Source organism: Lissotriton helveticus, chromosome 9 (assembly GCF_964261635.1).
Source record: "Lissotriton helveticus chromosome 9, aLisHel1.1, whole genome shotgun sequence".
Taxonomy (NCBI): Eukaryota; Metazoa; Chordata; class Amphibia; order Caudata; family Salamandridae; genus Lissotriton; species Lissotriton helveticus.
This window is the reverse complement of record NC_136070.1, coordinates 971,511,971-971,527,330: the sequence shown is the minus strand read 5'-3', so window position 1 is coordinate 971,527,330 and position 15,360 is coordinate 971,511,971. Positions and strand designations below refer to the sequence as shown.

General features: G+C 40.6%; 1 protein-coding gene across 2 annotated transcripts in view; it reads right to left on the bottom strand.

Moving 5' to 3' along the window:
- SEMA3B (semaphorin 3B) overlaps positions 1–15,360 on the bottom strand; it is a 540,590-nt gene that overhangs the window by 194,304 nt on the left and 330,926 nt on the right. The window lies entirely within an intron of this gene.

The window sequence follows — 15,360 nt, the reverse complement described above, 5'->3', positions numbered from 1 at the left end:
GTACCCTCTACCCAGTAAAAAGTATACAAAAGCTTTATTTGCCTATTTTGATTAAAATTATTATAAACATTACAATAAAATAGTAACAACAATATCAACCCGCAATGAATCAAAGGCACAGCAAAACCAAACAACAAAATAAGTTGGCAAATGGCAGTTGCCAAGGTCACTTTCGTCAAAATGAAAAACAATGGTCACAGTAAGCACTGATGATAAGTTTACACAAGTTTTGTGGACTGTATCACAATATAATCTACTTCCCACTGAAACTGGGCACACTTGTTCTCATTATTTCACATGAATTGAATATATTTTGTCCATAATGCCTTGCCCCAATTGTGTGGCACCAGTATGCACAGCACACCTCCTATAAGACCCCTTTGGAAACCCTTAAAAGACTATCCATAGTTCATATTTGGAGGATTGCCAACCCCTGTGAAGGGGAAGACAAACACTTGTGATAATCCAGCCCCTACTCGAAATACAACTTTTATGGCATATCCTGCTCAGTGTTCAGTTAACCACTAATCCATGCCGAAGGTGTAGCTACACTAACAACCCCGGACACAGTCTCTCAGACAGTACTTTGCGGAGCAACAGCTCGAGAGACCTGAACATTGACCCTACTTGCTACATGTTCCCACGCTGACTGTGCAAGTGGGAAGTCTGGGAGTAAATACCCTGCTTGACTGGCTCATTTACATTGCACCCTCACCAAAAACTCTGCACTTAAACTTGAAGTATACCTTTTTCATCCACCACCTGTGAAGTTGTGCTCAGGCTGGTCCAGCCCCAGTGGTTTGCTGCAAGATTGTTCTGAACCACACATTGGATGCCGGCATCAATTCTTGCAAGGCTGAGCAATAACCAGCAACCAGCGGTCAATGTGCCCTAGCTCCTGTCCGTGTCCCAGCACTTCCCTATGTCCCCCTACAACATCCAGTCCTAACATCTAATCCCAGATGCAGACACGAAAGGGTCTGAGCTGTTGTTGAGAATATTCCTGGAAATAAATGGAAGATCGGGGATTCCTTAAACCTAAGCCAGGGCTCCAGGATTTCCAGGACAACCCAGTACCTGGATCACAGTTCCAGTAAATAGGCTAAATATTGGCATATATTCACCTGTCAGTCTTTGGGTAACTGCACAACATTCAGAAATGAATTTAAAAACTCATAGGAGACCTTGAAGTACTCCCTCTGTCTGAGCCTTCAACCCTACTGTGTTTTCAGCCCCCTAGCTGGCCATAGACCTTGGTGTTTTATGCTTTCAGCACCGAGGACAGTTCTAGTGCTATTCATGGTGCTGAACGTTTATAGAGTAACGGAACACCTGTAACAAGGCACTACCAATATTCATGAACAGGAAGCATAACCCATAAAATGTGAATGATTCAGATGGATAGCAGAAGAATGAATGAACTAGTGCACTGGGCGACACAGGATGAATGAGTCAATAAACCACTGGTTTGATGTAAACTAAAAAGTGAATGATTGAGTAAATAGATGTAATAGGTGAGACAGCAAATGCATGAGTAAACTTATCAAAAGTCTGAAAAAAACTTTGCGCATGAAGTGATTAGTGAGTGGCTGGAATGAGAGAGATGATGAGCAAAGTATGCAGTCAGTGAAAAGTGGATTGACTGGACAAATGAATCGCTAATATAAATAGAAATACAAAGTGTTCTGACGTAGATTACCAGAGATCACAGACAGTAATATCAGGAGCTTTCATCAGGTTCCAGCTATGCACGAACAACTTACAATTCACCCATCTTTCAGCAACAAATATTCTCTCTCTGCCTGCTACTTACACCAACTCACAGATCCTGGTTGTGAAGGAATCTTCAAACCTTGGGGACGAAGCTAGCAAACTGAATACCACATTAAGGCAGATATTGATGCAATATGATTTCTGCCTAGTGCTCTGAATGTCAGAGTGAAGAAATTCAGTTTAGGGCAGGAAAGTGGTGGGAGTAGCTATCACTCTTTTAACCTCTTCTCAGTTGTATTGGCCTTTACCTCCAAGTGGCTCGCTGGTAAATATATACCACTATACTCTTTGAGGAGAAGTCTATAGAGATAGGCCAAACAAGGGTCTATCATAGCTGGGAGCATTGTAGGGAGAAATGGCGAAGCTAGCAATCCCATTTTCAGATGGTGTACTTCCAGGATATTGAAAGCCCTGCTAAGATGGTGAACGGAGATTCTGACTTTTCCACAAATCATTAAGCTCCTTAACGATTTTGTCAACTCCACACCCAGATCTAAAAAAACAGTGAATAACAATGAATCAAATCACACTGTATCGCCCTGCTCACCATCTGTATTAATAGACAATGAGGAAACCTTAGACCTCACTGAAAATATTCAATTTGCAGCCTCATCAGTCAGGAGTAAAACAATTGCATTAGGATTTGAAAAACTGCCAGTTGTGTACAAGGTTAATGATGAGCCTGACAAGCAAAGTGATTTTATTAAATAAATCACAAACTGAAAACATCCCAATGAAAAACCCAACTGTGATTGATATGTGTGGAGACATACTGAGAACATTCAAAGAGCTTAGAAAACAAATTGCTCGAAATGTGACGAGAAAGCTGAATTCAACAACATTGCTTGCGACTATGCAAAACGCAGAGGTAGAATAAAAAACAGGAGAGCTACAATTCCTTTGTAGCTTTTGTGACCTTAGGTTCGGAACAAAAATTGGAACGTCGCGACATGCAAGACATGCACACCCAAAAGCACAAAATGTTGCTAGACTCGCTGCTCTAGCAACCAACAAACCATCAAATCTGTGGTCAAAAGAAGAAATATTGCTGCTTGCTGAATTGCAATAAGTGTATGAAAACAAAAGAAATAAATGAATGCGATCATGGTTCTCAATTTTGACAGTAAAAACAGAAAACAAATTGCAGTAAAATTAAGGGATAAAAGAGAAAAAAGTAAAAAAGGCTGCAACTGATGTACAGCGAGTATCCTGCAATATTGAAAGTGATTCCAATGATGAACCTGAAATATCAGTGGAAATAACAAAAGAAAGGTGTAAAGACTTTATCAACAGAAAGACAGCGCCTAAAATCACTAACTGTCATCATATAAATGATATAATATCAGAAGCTCGAAAATACTCAAAAAACCTGAAACATCACAAAGCTGCTATGGACATGTTAGAAGAAATTCTGATTTATATCTCAGAAAATACCAGTGCTATACATTCAACCCAGTCAATCACAATGAACATCCAAATGAAATCAGTAAATAGCTTATAAGCACTGCTCAATATAAGAATAGCAATTACTCAGTCCAAACTTACATATCAAAAAAGAAAAATGAAAGACTTAATAAATCACATAAGAAAAGCTATGTAATATTAAAGGACAGCTTTAAGGAATATCAGGCAATGTTCAAGAAAGACAAAACAAAAATTGCCAAAATAATCACCAACGGTGCAGAAGATGCCACTTGCCAGAGAAGTGCCATTGATAACTTTCAATATTATAAAGACATTAATGAAAAAGAAAATAAGAGAAAATTATCACCAACGGTGCAGAAGATGCCACTTGCCATAGAATTGCCAATGATATCTTTCAATATTATAAAGACATTAATGAAAAAGAAAATAAGAGAAATAAATGATTTTAATCTCTATTTACAGAATACCAGAAGAATGGGATTTCAAACGTCTGTGGAAAGAAATTATACTTCTTAAAAGATCTATACATTGTTCATAAAAAAGAGCCAAGGATGCTGCTCAAAATATTATCCACCTGGTTAATGAGGTGAGTCCCAGAATGCATAAAAAAGAAAAAAACGTTTGATTCTATTTCCAGAGAATATACCAGACAATGAGCTAAAAAATACGCAATTGGGAGTCAATTACAATTGGTACATCATTCATGAAGCAATTTATAGAAATACTGACCAAAACACTTACCCCCTTCGTTAATATGAATACAAGACAAAAAGGCTTCATAAAAGTGAGAGGATGTCTTGAAAACCTGACACTACTTGTGAACATCAAAAAGGGCCAAAAACACTCTCCTGTAGTGGTGTTCATAGACATTTCAAAAGCATTTGACTATGTCAGCCCAAGTAACATTATACCGGTCTCGAGAGACAATGAGCTCCGTCACACATTCGAGATATAATTAAAGACTTCTACACAGATTCAACAACGTTCTTCAAGAGTAAAAACAATAAATCTACACCAGAAATAACAATGAAATATAGAGTAAAAAAACGTGACTCTCTATCCCCACTGTTTAACATTGTCATGGCTCCTCTAATATGTCATCTTCAGAAAAACGGCAAGGGCTTCACATTTGGATCAGATGGACTTATTGAGCAAATCACACACCTGGCCTTTGCTGACGAACTAGCAGCACCCATTAGCACATGGGAAGGAATTGGTTCTAATTTGAAGATCATTGAAAAATTCAGCAAAACAACAGGCCTAAAACCCAATGTGAAAAAGGCACACACATTTTTTGATAGGACATCATAAAGTCAAAATCCTGGCCAATAACTGCAAACCATGACAATTGAAAACATGCATCCAGGTGAGAGTTAGGGATACCTGGGATTGAACTTTGATCCTCACACAGGTCGTACACAAAAAAGCTAAATAAATGGGGTACTAACAGGGTGAGCTCATAATCTTGACAGTTTACAACTCAAGCCCACGCAAAAGATTGAAATATAATGTCAATACCTTGTTCCAAAGCTGGCATGTGAACTAGAAATGGCATGCACAGAGGCAAAGACACTCATCTAGTTAGACCAGACAATTATGAAATATGTCATACACTTTTTCACCTATCTACATAACGTGTGATGGTCTCCTCTTTTTAAAAAGATCAAACATGGGCCTAAATATACCAATTCTGTGTACAACAGTAAATATCAACAAAATCAACAATCTATTATATCTAAGAGAAACTCCAGAACTGTACATTGTTCCCTCATGAATGTATGCAGGGATCTAATAAATGGTATAATCAAAACGCATGAACTAAACATATTAGGCATTAGATTCCTAAGCTATGATCTGCAATGGTTAGCATCATATGACTGGTAAAAAGAAGAATTTGAAGAATGGAAAAATCTCCCTACACAAGGAGATGGCATTAAACATCTAGAAAACAATCCAACTTCAAATTTCTGGATTAGTAAGAGCATGAAATTGAAGGAAAACCATTATATAGCTGTGCTGATGCTGAGAGTGAATGTCATATACACTAGAGAAACCATTTCCATGGGAAGAGATTGAACATTCTCTAATGGCAGATACTGTGAAGATGTATGCAAAACAATTGCTTATTTATCAGATACATGTCCTAAAACAAAGGACATAAAAATAAAAGGACACAATAAAATTCTTGAACTTCTCATTAATTGAGCGAAAAGATGTGGTTGGAGGACATATAGGGAACCTCATATTAAAAATAGTCAGGGTGAATTAAGGAAACCTTGATGTAGTGTTCTTCACGGATGGTGCTGCTGTGGTAATAGATGTCTCAATCCGATATGAATATTCACAAAATTCTCTTTAACAAGCATTTGAAAGTAAAGTAAACTACTGCCAGGATTTATCACAAGAAATAAAAAATCTCACAAACTGTTTCAATGTAAAATGTCATGGTTTCATGGTGGGATGTAAGGGTATTTGGCCTCAATGTAATGACATTGCTTTAGCTGATCTTGGACTACAAATGTCTTTCCCGTTCAAGAAGAATCTTTATCAGACTACTTTATTGGACACTTTAAAAATGTGTCTAGTATTCATAGACAACTAATTGATTAGCTCAACACTCTAATGTACACTGCATTGTTAACACATTTTTCTTCTCAATTATTATTTTATTCTAAGAGTATTTATTTGTTTGACACTTAAATTCTGTTATAGTAACAATGTTAGGAGTTGACTCATACTATTGAAAATAGTTAATACTTAACTCTTAGATTTATTATTACAATCGCTTTGTGTGATAAATTTAGATGAAGTAATAAAAATGTATCAATCAATCAGGGGTTTTATAAAGTGCGCTACTCCCTTGTGAGGGTCCCATGACATATATTTCTTGTAATTGCTTACTTATAATTAGTACAGATCATATCAATGCTTGTTAATCAAATTTTTATTATACATTACTTTGCACAGGACATTTGTAGCCGATGATCTAGAAGTAATGCAAGACATTGCCAATTTATATTGTTAGAGAGGTACTGGAGGGTGTACTGTCTATCTGATATGTTATTCATGTTCCTGTTAGGACAACTTTAAGCATAGTTGTACTCCGTAACAATCATTGTGTTGTTGGAAGCAAGGCTGATTTGACGCTGATGGGCAGCAATAATCACCCAGCAGGAGCCATTGCAAGGTGGTACAAGAATAGTCAAATGCCTCACCATCTAATTAGTGACGTGCATGAATGGGTTAACTAGATTCTCAATGTCTTTAGCTTTTAGCAAGTTTCATAGCTGGTGGTTTGAGTCAGTTAACACTCACTATTTGCGGTACAAAAGGGGGGTGGTGATGGACGGAGCATCCGAACCAATCAAACACTCACACCCAGTCAAAAGATCTGGGTTGAATCCATCACCGTTCTTTAGCCCACTCTGCCACCCCAGTTCAGACATGGCTATATGCAAATCAGTCTGACCCTGTGCCTCATGGGAACAGTCCAGCCCGAACTGCCAAGCCATGCCTTCCCTGGACCGGAAACAAGCTTCCGAGGACCGGTTTCTGGCATTACAGCCATCTTCAGCCCGGCTTGCTTGAATCCAGTGGCAAAGTGAGCACGGGACTCACGTCTGAGCATACCCTGCCACACCTATGGCGGCCAAAAGCGGTACAAAAGGGGGGGTGGTGATGGACGGAGCATCCGAACCAATCAAACACTCACACCCAGTCAAAAGATCTGGGTTGAATCCATCACGGTTCTTTAGCCCACTCTGCCACCCCAGTTCAGACATGGCTATATGCAAATCAGTCTGACCCTGTGCCTCATGGGAACAGTCCAGCCCGAATTGCCAAGCCATGCCTTCCCTGGACTGGAAACAAGCTTCCGAGGACCGGTTTCTGGCATTACAGCCGTCTTCAGCCCGGCGTGCTTGAATCCAGTGGCAATGTGAGCAAGGGACTCACGTCTGAGCATACCCTGCCACACCTATGGGCCATGCCTTCCCTGGACCGGAAACAAGCTTCTGAGGACCGGTTTCGGGCATTACTCACTATTGCCCACATGCTGTTGCTTTGTGTTATCGATGAAAAGTTCTCCAATAGTACGCATTGCTTGTCACTGGGTTCAGAGAAGGCTGTGTGATGTTTCTTCTTGTAATCTCACAGAAGTGTCAATAAGGGTGTCAGGTCATGTGTGTGACTCCTTTGATTTCGGTTACATGACACTTTTAAGTTTCACACAAACCCTTCTCCCATTGGCAGATTCTTCATATGAAAGGGCACATGACAACTGAAAAAGGCCTTGGATATGTCGCGGATGGAATATATCTATTACTAGTTTTTACAACAAGTATATTCTTAGGTCTATTGCAAGCCACCTCCTTTGCTGCAGAAAGGCAAATCTTAGACCTCCACTGTTTATCTTCGCCACCTTTATTTCATTTAGGAGATATGCTGTTCTTTTATTTCCCAGTTAAACATTTTCTATGTTTGATGGTAACATATACAATTTTATAAATAGAGCGGAGAAGCCATGACAATTTTGACGGAACATTTTTTGTGCACAGTGAAGACAGCAGAGATGGAGAATGACGAGTTTGTGGAAACTGTTGTTGAAGTCTGTGGTCACCACTTTGCCCACACCAAAGCTCACAGCTGTGAGATGATGTCAATTAAGCTGAGGCTCTCTGCAAATGGATGGCTGCCAGTGAAAGTGATGGACCGCCTGACTGAGCATTGGGGATAGGGGCTGAGGTGAGACTGGGTGTGGGAGATGGTTGTGATATGAAACTAGGATTGGAAGATGTTTGGACGTCAATTTAGGGAAAGAACGAGAATTCCTATAGACTACTTATAGACATGAGCAATGTTCTCATGTGTGGGAGATGAGCAGACAACAGGGTACCCTTATACCACCCTGGCCAGGCATCCAATGGTGTTATCCCATCTGTCAAAGGAGTCCAGGAGTGCCCTTCCCAGAAACAATCTTCAAAGAAACATTTCACACAATATTAAACTGGTCCCTAAATATATATACACCAGGTTTTGGTACCTTGTATTGCAATGTTCTTCAAGTATTGAAAGAGAGCAAAAAGAGCAACTTGCATTTGCAGCACAAACTCAGTTTGCTTCTTCGAGCTTATTACTGTATGTCAACGGTGCCAGCATTATTCTTTTTTTGTTCCCTTGAAAGAATGCATGGTGTGCTTCCGCTAATCAATTAACGATCTTGCACTTGTCGTTTTTCGATTTCTGTGCTTGCAATAAATCATTTAGGCATCATGCAGCTTTCCATTGGCTTTGCCAATGCCTGTTTTAGAGGTTCCTTAACAGTGATTTTAGAAAAAGCAACATATGTTTTTAGGCTATTGAAGGTGCATAGTGTGCTCTTCCACCACATCAGAAATTGTACATGCATGCCAAACAACAACATACTTGGAGAGGCTTTCAGCCAGCTCTCTCCATCTATTGAATAGTCAATGTGCCATTCACAATAGTGTTCCCGCCATCACGGAATACAGCATGGGTCAGAGGGTCAGCCCACTTCAACCATTGGCATACCTAAAAGTGTCGGCATTTTCCTCTTGCGGAATATGTGCACTTGCAAACAAAAAGTAGTTCCTTTGTACAGTTTTACAAAAAACATTCCCATGCATTGGCAAAGCCAAATGTTGTCAGTCAACACCAGAGCTATTGGCTTTGCCATTGGTTATTGTCTAGAGGGGCGGTGTCTCCTTCTCAAATAGAGGAGTTTGCTTGCTTTCATTTAGCCAAATACCTACATGATTTTCTTTTATGAAGTCGCAGTACATGGCACAGATATATATGCTAGAATAGTCGCATAGCATTCTCTGTTGCCTGGATAAATAATCATGAACTTTGTCTTAGCACTTCCAGAGATACCAAATTGCTCGCCGCTCAGGACTGGATCATATACAGGCAGGTGGAATGTTTAATCTTAATGTAGATTTGGGAGTCCTGCACATAAAATTGTGGTTACCACCTAAAGGTGTAAGTCAGCTGGAGTTAAAGTCTTGTCTGTACAGTAGGGAACGAGACAATCCCAGCATTTGGGATTCACAGGAGCTTAGATGGTCCTCTGATAATAAATGTATAGGTTGAATGTACTGTCCTGAAAGTGAAAAATCAGCTATAAACTAGTTCTAAGATTTGCAACAGCTCCCGTAGATCATCCAAGACGTGCCACCATGTTGAGGTCGCTTGCGTAGCCAAAGCACCAGGACCTTGAGCGGTCCATCATCCTTGAGACCCTTATGGGTGAGTAGCGCGCTTTACGAATTCTGCTGGTTGATTGATTGATTCCGTGCAGGAATAGGAGTTAAAAAACATGCTTTATTAAAAGTTCCAAGTCTTCTGGTGTCTTGTGCTGATCTACGTGCCTTTGTCAATATTGCGTCACTCTTTTTTCTATCATCCTCAAAAAAATGAAAAATTAGAGTAGGCAAAGATTTCCATTCCAACGAGACCCAATACTTGTGTCTTAACAGGCATGGAAGCTGTTTCCAAGTTTTAATATATGTGGCATCCTTGCCTCTTACACACCTGTATTTACCAAGATTAAGATTAGTGGATTGACCAAACGTATTCTATTTTCAGTTGTATATAGCGCTAGCTAGACCCGAAGATATCGGAGCGCTTTATATGTTATTTGATAACGTTTACAAGAGGTACATTGATGGAGCAAAGACTCCATGAGAGGATTCATAATAGTCATAGTTGAACGATACAGCATTAAGTGGTTATTATTATTTATTTACCTAATTATTACTTATTTGAGAGTTTTATATAGCGCTAGCTAGACCCGAAAGGCATCGGAGCGCTCCACAGCAGTAAATGTTCACATCAAAGATAACAAGTCTATACAGAGCATCTGAGTCAGAGCGCTTTGCATCACAAAATGTTCACAACATAGATAACAAATACAGTAGACATTTATTTCACTTGTGTGCATACATAGCTAAAACCTCTCTAATTTATTTATTTAATGAAAATGTCGTCACTATTTACAGAAAATACAGATGTGCCATCTGTCTGCCATTCTCGGTGTCCCTTCTTGTGCCTCTGACTAATCTGGCAGTTTAGTCTGTTCCATGCATGCCCAGCACATGTGCAGGAAGGCCAGAAACATGTCATAGTTTCAACATAACCACTGAGTTTGTAAATGGCTTCCATTTGGAGTCCTTGTATGTAAACTTACCCTAAATAAATAGATAGAAATCTAGCATGACCCTGACATCTTGGACGTATGTTGGACTACCCTGGTCTATCTGATTAGTTGAGCAACTTATGGAGGCGTACTAAGACTTGAGACATAACTTTATTGCAAATGCAATTTCTCCTAAAGTTCCTTTCTCACTCTGCTGGAGCTGGTCTCTTCGTCTTTGAAATTTGTACAGTTTCCCCCTCTTGGACATACCGAGAAAGGAAAAACTCAGACAGGATGAGTCTTCCGGCCTACAGGCCCCCTGCAGACCTGGCACAGCCTTCTTCGAGCCTGCAGCTACACACACCGGTAATACATTCATAGTTTGTCTCAAACACAGAGATAAAATGAACTCGAATCAATATGGCAGATGTTGTGCAAAGCAAATAGATTGCAAGGCGAATGTGTTTCATTGTAAAAAAAAATAACTCGTTTATTGGGGCAGGGAACTATAGAGAATATGCACAATGGTAGGCGGTAGGATTGTGGGTGGTGGGGTTATCTTTCAAAGCAAGCATTGATAAAGCCAATAGATCTTAGCTCTTAAACACTGAGCTATTGGCTTTGCCAATGCATTTTGATGACCACGTGTGTAAGCATGTGTCAAGATACATGTGACGTAAGGCTTATTATCCCAGAATGGCCACCTATGCATCATAAGGTATACTTATACATGCCTCATGGCACTCACGTTCGTATGTGTGGTATGGCCTTGGGGCATTTTAGTTTACCATTCTAACATGACAGATGGCCATATGAGAAAAGTCAATTTAAATGTAAAAAAAGGAAATGAAGAGGAAGTGTGTCTGAAGCACAATCAGACAGATATTTTCTTGGGTGGGTCAAACACAAGAGTAGGAAGGAAAACCATGGAATGTAGAGGAGACAACTGTGATTTTTTCTAATGAATGTGTTTCATTGTAAGAAAAAAAACTAATTTATTGGGACAGGGAACTAAAGAGAATATGCACAATGGTAGGCGGTAGGATTGTGGGTGGTGCAGGGGATTCCTGATGCAGGGGATTCCCTTTGTTTTAACTATATACGAAGTTTAAACATAATACAAGGTAGTGTTACTTAATTTAACAGGGGTGGGGAATTCCTATCTCCCGACGCCCGAGACATCTAGATTTCTTAGGAGGGCAAGAGGTTTTAATTAGCATTTTGTCCAAAGGACAAGTAGACAGTTTAATGGTGCTGGGGCCCGCACTTTAATTTCCCCAGAGCAGAACAACAGAGATAAAGCAGAGCTCAAAGTTGCAGCCAGCTCCATAAGCTTGTGTGGCCCCCAGGCCCGCCCCTGTTCCTTTTATTTTCTTTGAGCACGAGACACAAACATCGTGCTTCTGCAGCTCCAGAACACTCGCAGCACTGTCATGTAAGAGGCTGCCTTATCTGCTTCTTGGCCCCTTGCTCTGACTTGAACTCTATGAACCCTGCGTTTTAATCTCTGCTCCACTCTTGGGCCTCATACGGCCCCAAGGGCTTTCCCTTCTCATGCACCTCGTGCCCCCCCTTCTTTCCCCCCTACCTGCTCCCCTTGGCCTCTCGTTTTCTCAGTTATTCAGGGCTTACATTAAAGCTCATAAATTTCTCCATGAGGCTTTCATGCAGTCCTAAGGCCACCCCCATTTCTGTCCTTGCACTAGGCCTCTCATCTCACTTTGTGCATACACCAGGGGCATTTTGAACACACTGCCATAGCAACTACAGCAGCTGTGGAGTTCTTGATGGGCCTCTTCAGTTTGCAGGTCTGCACACAAAGGCCCATAATGAATTTGAAAGGGGTGGGTGGATGAGTGATAGGGTGGATGAATAGATGCATGGATGAATGAGTGAAAGGGTGGATGGGGATAGATGCATGGATGAATAAGTGAAAGGGTGAATGGGTAGATGTATGTAGGTAGATGCATGTATGAATGAGTGAAAGGTTGGATGGATAGGTGCATAGATGAATGGGTGGAGTGAAAGGATGGATAGATGCATGAATGAATGAGTGAAATGATGGATGTAAGGAAGGATGGGTGAAAGAATGGATGGGCAAAGGTGAAAGGATGGATGGCTGAGTGGATGGATGGGGTGAAAGTGGATGGATGAGTGAAAGGATGGATGGCTGAATGAAAGGGGGATTAATGGGCGAGAGATAGAGTAGATGAATGGATAGATGGCTGGATGAATCGGTGGGTGGGTAGGTGGCTAGCTGGGTGGAAGGGTGGATGGATGGGTGGATAGTTGAGTGTAAAGGTGGATGGAGGGATTAGTGAAAGGGTGGATGGAGGGATTAGTGAAAGGGTGGATGGATATATGAGCGAAATGGAAGATGGATGGGGTAAAAGGGTGGATGGATGAGCTAAAGCATAAATGGAGGAAGTGGAAGGTTGGAAGCATATAAGAGTGAAAAGGAGGATGATGTATGAGCAAAAGGATGGATGGAGGGATGAGTGAAAGGGTGGATGAATATGAGCGAAAAGGAGGATGTGTGGGGTGAAAGGATGGATGGATGAGCAAAAGGATGGATGAGTGAAAGGAAGGAGGGATGGATGAGTTTGATATATAGGTTTGGAGATAGAAGGATAGGTATGAACAGGGGCTTCGTGAACACCCCACTTTACCAGCTACTGTAAAGGTGGAGCTCTTGATGGGCCTCTTCTGTCTGCAGCTCAACAGACAAAGGCTCATAATTAATGTGAAAGGGTGGGTGTGAGTGAAAGGATGGATGAATGTGTGGGTGAAAGGATGAGTGAGTGTAAGTGTTGCTGGCTAAATGCATGGATGAATGAGTGACAGGGATGGTTGAGTGACAGGGATAGTGGATGGACAAAGGATGTTATAATGAAGGAAAAGCTGAATGGATGGATTACAGGGTGTATGGATTAGGGAGCGAAAGGATGGATGAGTGTAAAGGATAAATGGATGAGTGGAAGGATGGATTGGTAGAAGGGTGGGTGGATGGATGAGTGAAAGGGTGGATGGAGGAGTGAAAGGATGGATAAGTGAAAGGATGGATGGATAGATGGATGGAGGAAAATGGTGACTGTATGGATGAGCGAAAGGATGGACAGATGGCTGAAATGGTTAGGGTTTGGAGATGGATGTGTGGGTTTGGATATTGATGAGCGGATGGACTGACAAATCAACAGATGGACGAACACATTGGGGAAAGGCTAATGGATGAAAGAATGAATGGATGACCATGTAAAGATGAAATGCTAGATATCAGTGGGTGAAAGGATGAATGGATGGATGCTTAGATGGAAGAGACAGAGCAATTCTAGAGAGGACTCCAGTGACTCTTTTTGCTTGCTTGGTGGCATAAGAGCTTTGGATCAAAGTGGGGGGGTATTTCAATTTTCTGGTTACTCACTTGGCCTGCACTATGCTCCTTTCTCTACCTGGGGATTATCAGGTAGGTGTGGTGCTGTTCGCCAGCACGTTCTTACTAGACAGCCAGTATTTGGTCTCAAAAAGGCCTCATTGCCATAGAAATTCCTGGCACTGAACAAAACTACTTTGTAAAAGAGCAGAATGTTGTCACACACAATGAAGCCAGCCGATAGATAGGATGAGAAAGCATTTAAATAAAAACTAAAAGTCTTGGTTAACTCAGATTGAATTAGGGGCTCAAATGTTAAAGAAAGTCACTAAAGTGCACCCAGGATATATGTCCTTATATTAATGCAGAGTTACGTTTTTCATGAATTCACATGAATTTCCTTAAGTAGGCCAGGAAACCGTAATTCTAGAAAATATTTGCGAATTGCATTTTAGCATGAGCAAAGATGAATGTACCCCAGTAGAAATCTGAGTGTTTACAAGTCAACTTTTTCTCGAACCACATTTTCCCAGCCCTGGAAGAAACTTTACTTCTGCTGTTGTCAGGGGTAGTAAATTTCCAACCTCTCTCAGTATGGGAAAAGATTAGAGAAAAGCTAGTGAAAACCCCCAAAAGTCAAATCCTTTTATAGTATTAGCCTGACATTAACCAGAGAGGCTACTATCAGAGCTCTTCTATATTGAGATGGCTGCTATTATTTTACGGCGCACTATGTGGCACCAAAGGGACAAGTGGATTTTGTTACAGGACAAGTAGATTTATGAAGCTACTTGTCCCTCGGACAAGTACATATTTCATTAAATTCCACACCCCTGATTTAAACACTTAAGTGCTCTAGGGGGAAAGCAGCATAAGCAGATGTTGGAGGCAGAGTGCTTTGAGTAGCCACTACTCCAATAGTACAAACCACCTGTCACTCGGTGTGAACAGAATGGAAGGAATGTCCAGTAATGTAAACACGAGTAGTGTCTGGGTAATGTTACTATTTAAATGACTTTTGAAAAAATTACTATAAGATTTGTATTACAATAACTGAACTAAAGACAGTTTTGGGATAACACGGAGAACTTATAAGAAAACGAATTGTCTATTCAGTATCCACTTATCAGTCAATTACCTATTTCATTGACTCAATGGATGGCAAAACCTGTTTAATAGCTGAACTGCTGCCACCCTTCTACCTGCTTTGCTGTTTAAAATGCATATAAAAAAAATGCATATAGAAAATATACAGAAACCTCAAGTGTTTCACTTCGTTTTAAGCGTGCAACATATTTTAGCATCCAAAGCAAAGATTTGGAAACACATGGTAGAAAGTCATAAATATGGAGTTTTGGCCCAATTGGTCAAGGCCCTTTTCATTTCACATGTGACATGCAAACAGGGCCCCTGAATATATGCACCCGTGACATTTCCCGCATAGTTAGGGATTTACTGCACTTGTCACTAAGTCCACCATTTGCTGCATGAATTTCAAAGTTCAACGAAAAATGGGTTTTAAGCTCAAGAGATCAAAAGTTACAAAAAAAATGCCACACATGATCCCCCCCCCCCCCTCCGCCACCCGTGTGGCTTGCCTTGCTCTCGAAAAAAGTAAACTGATCACTTATCAATT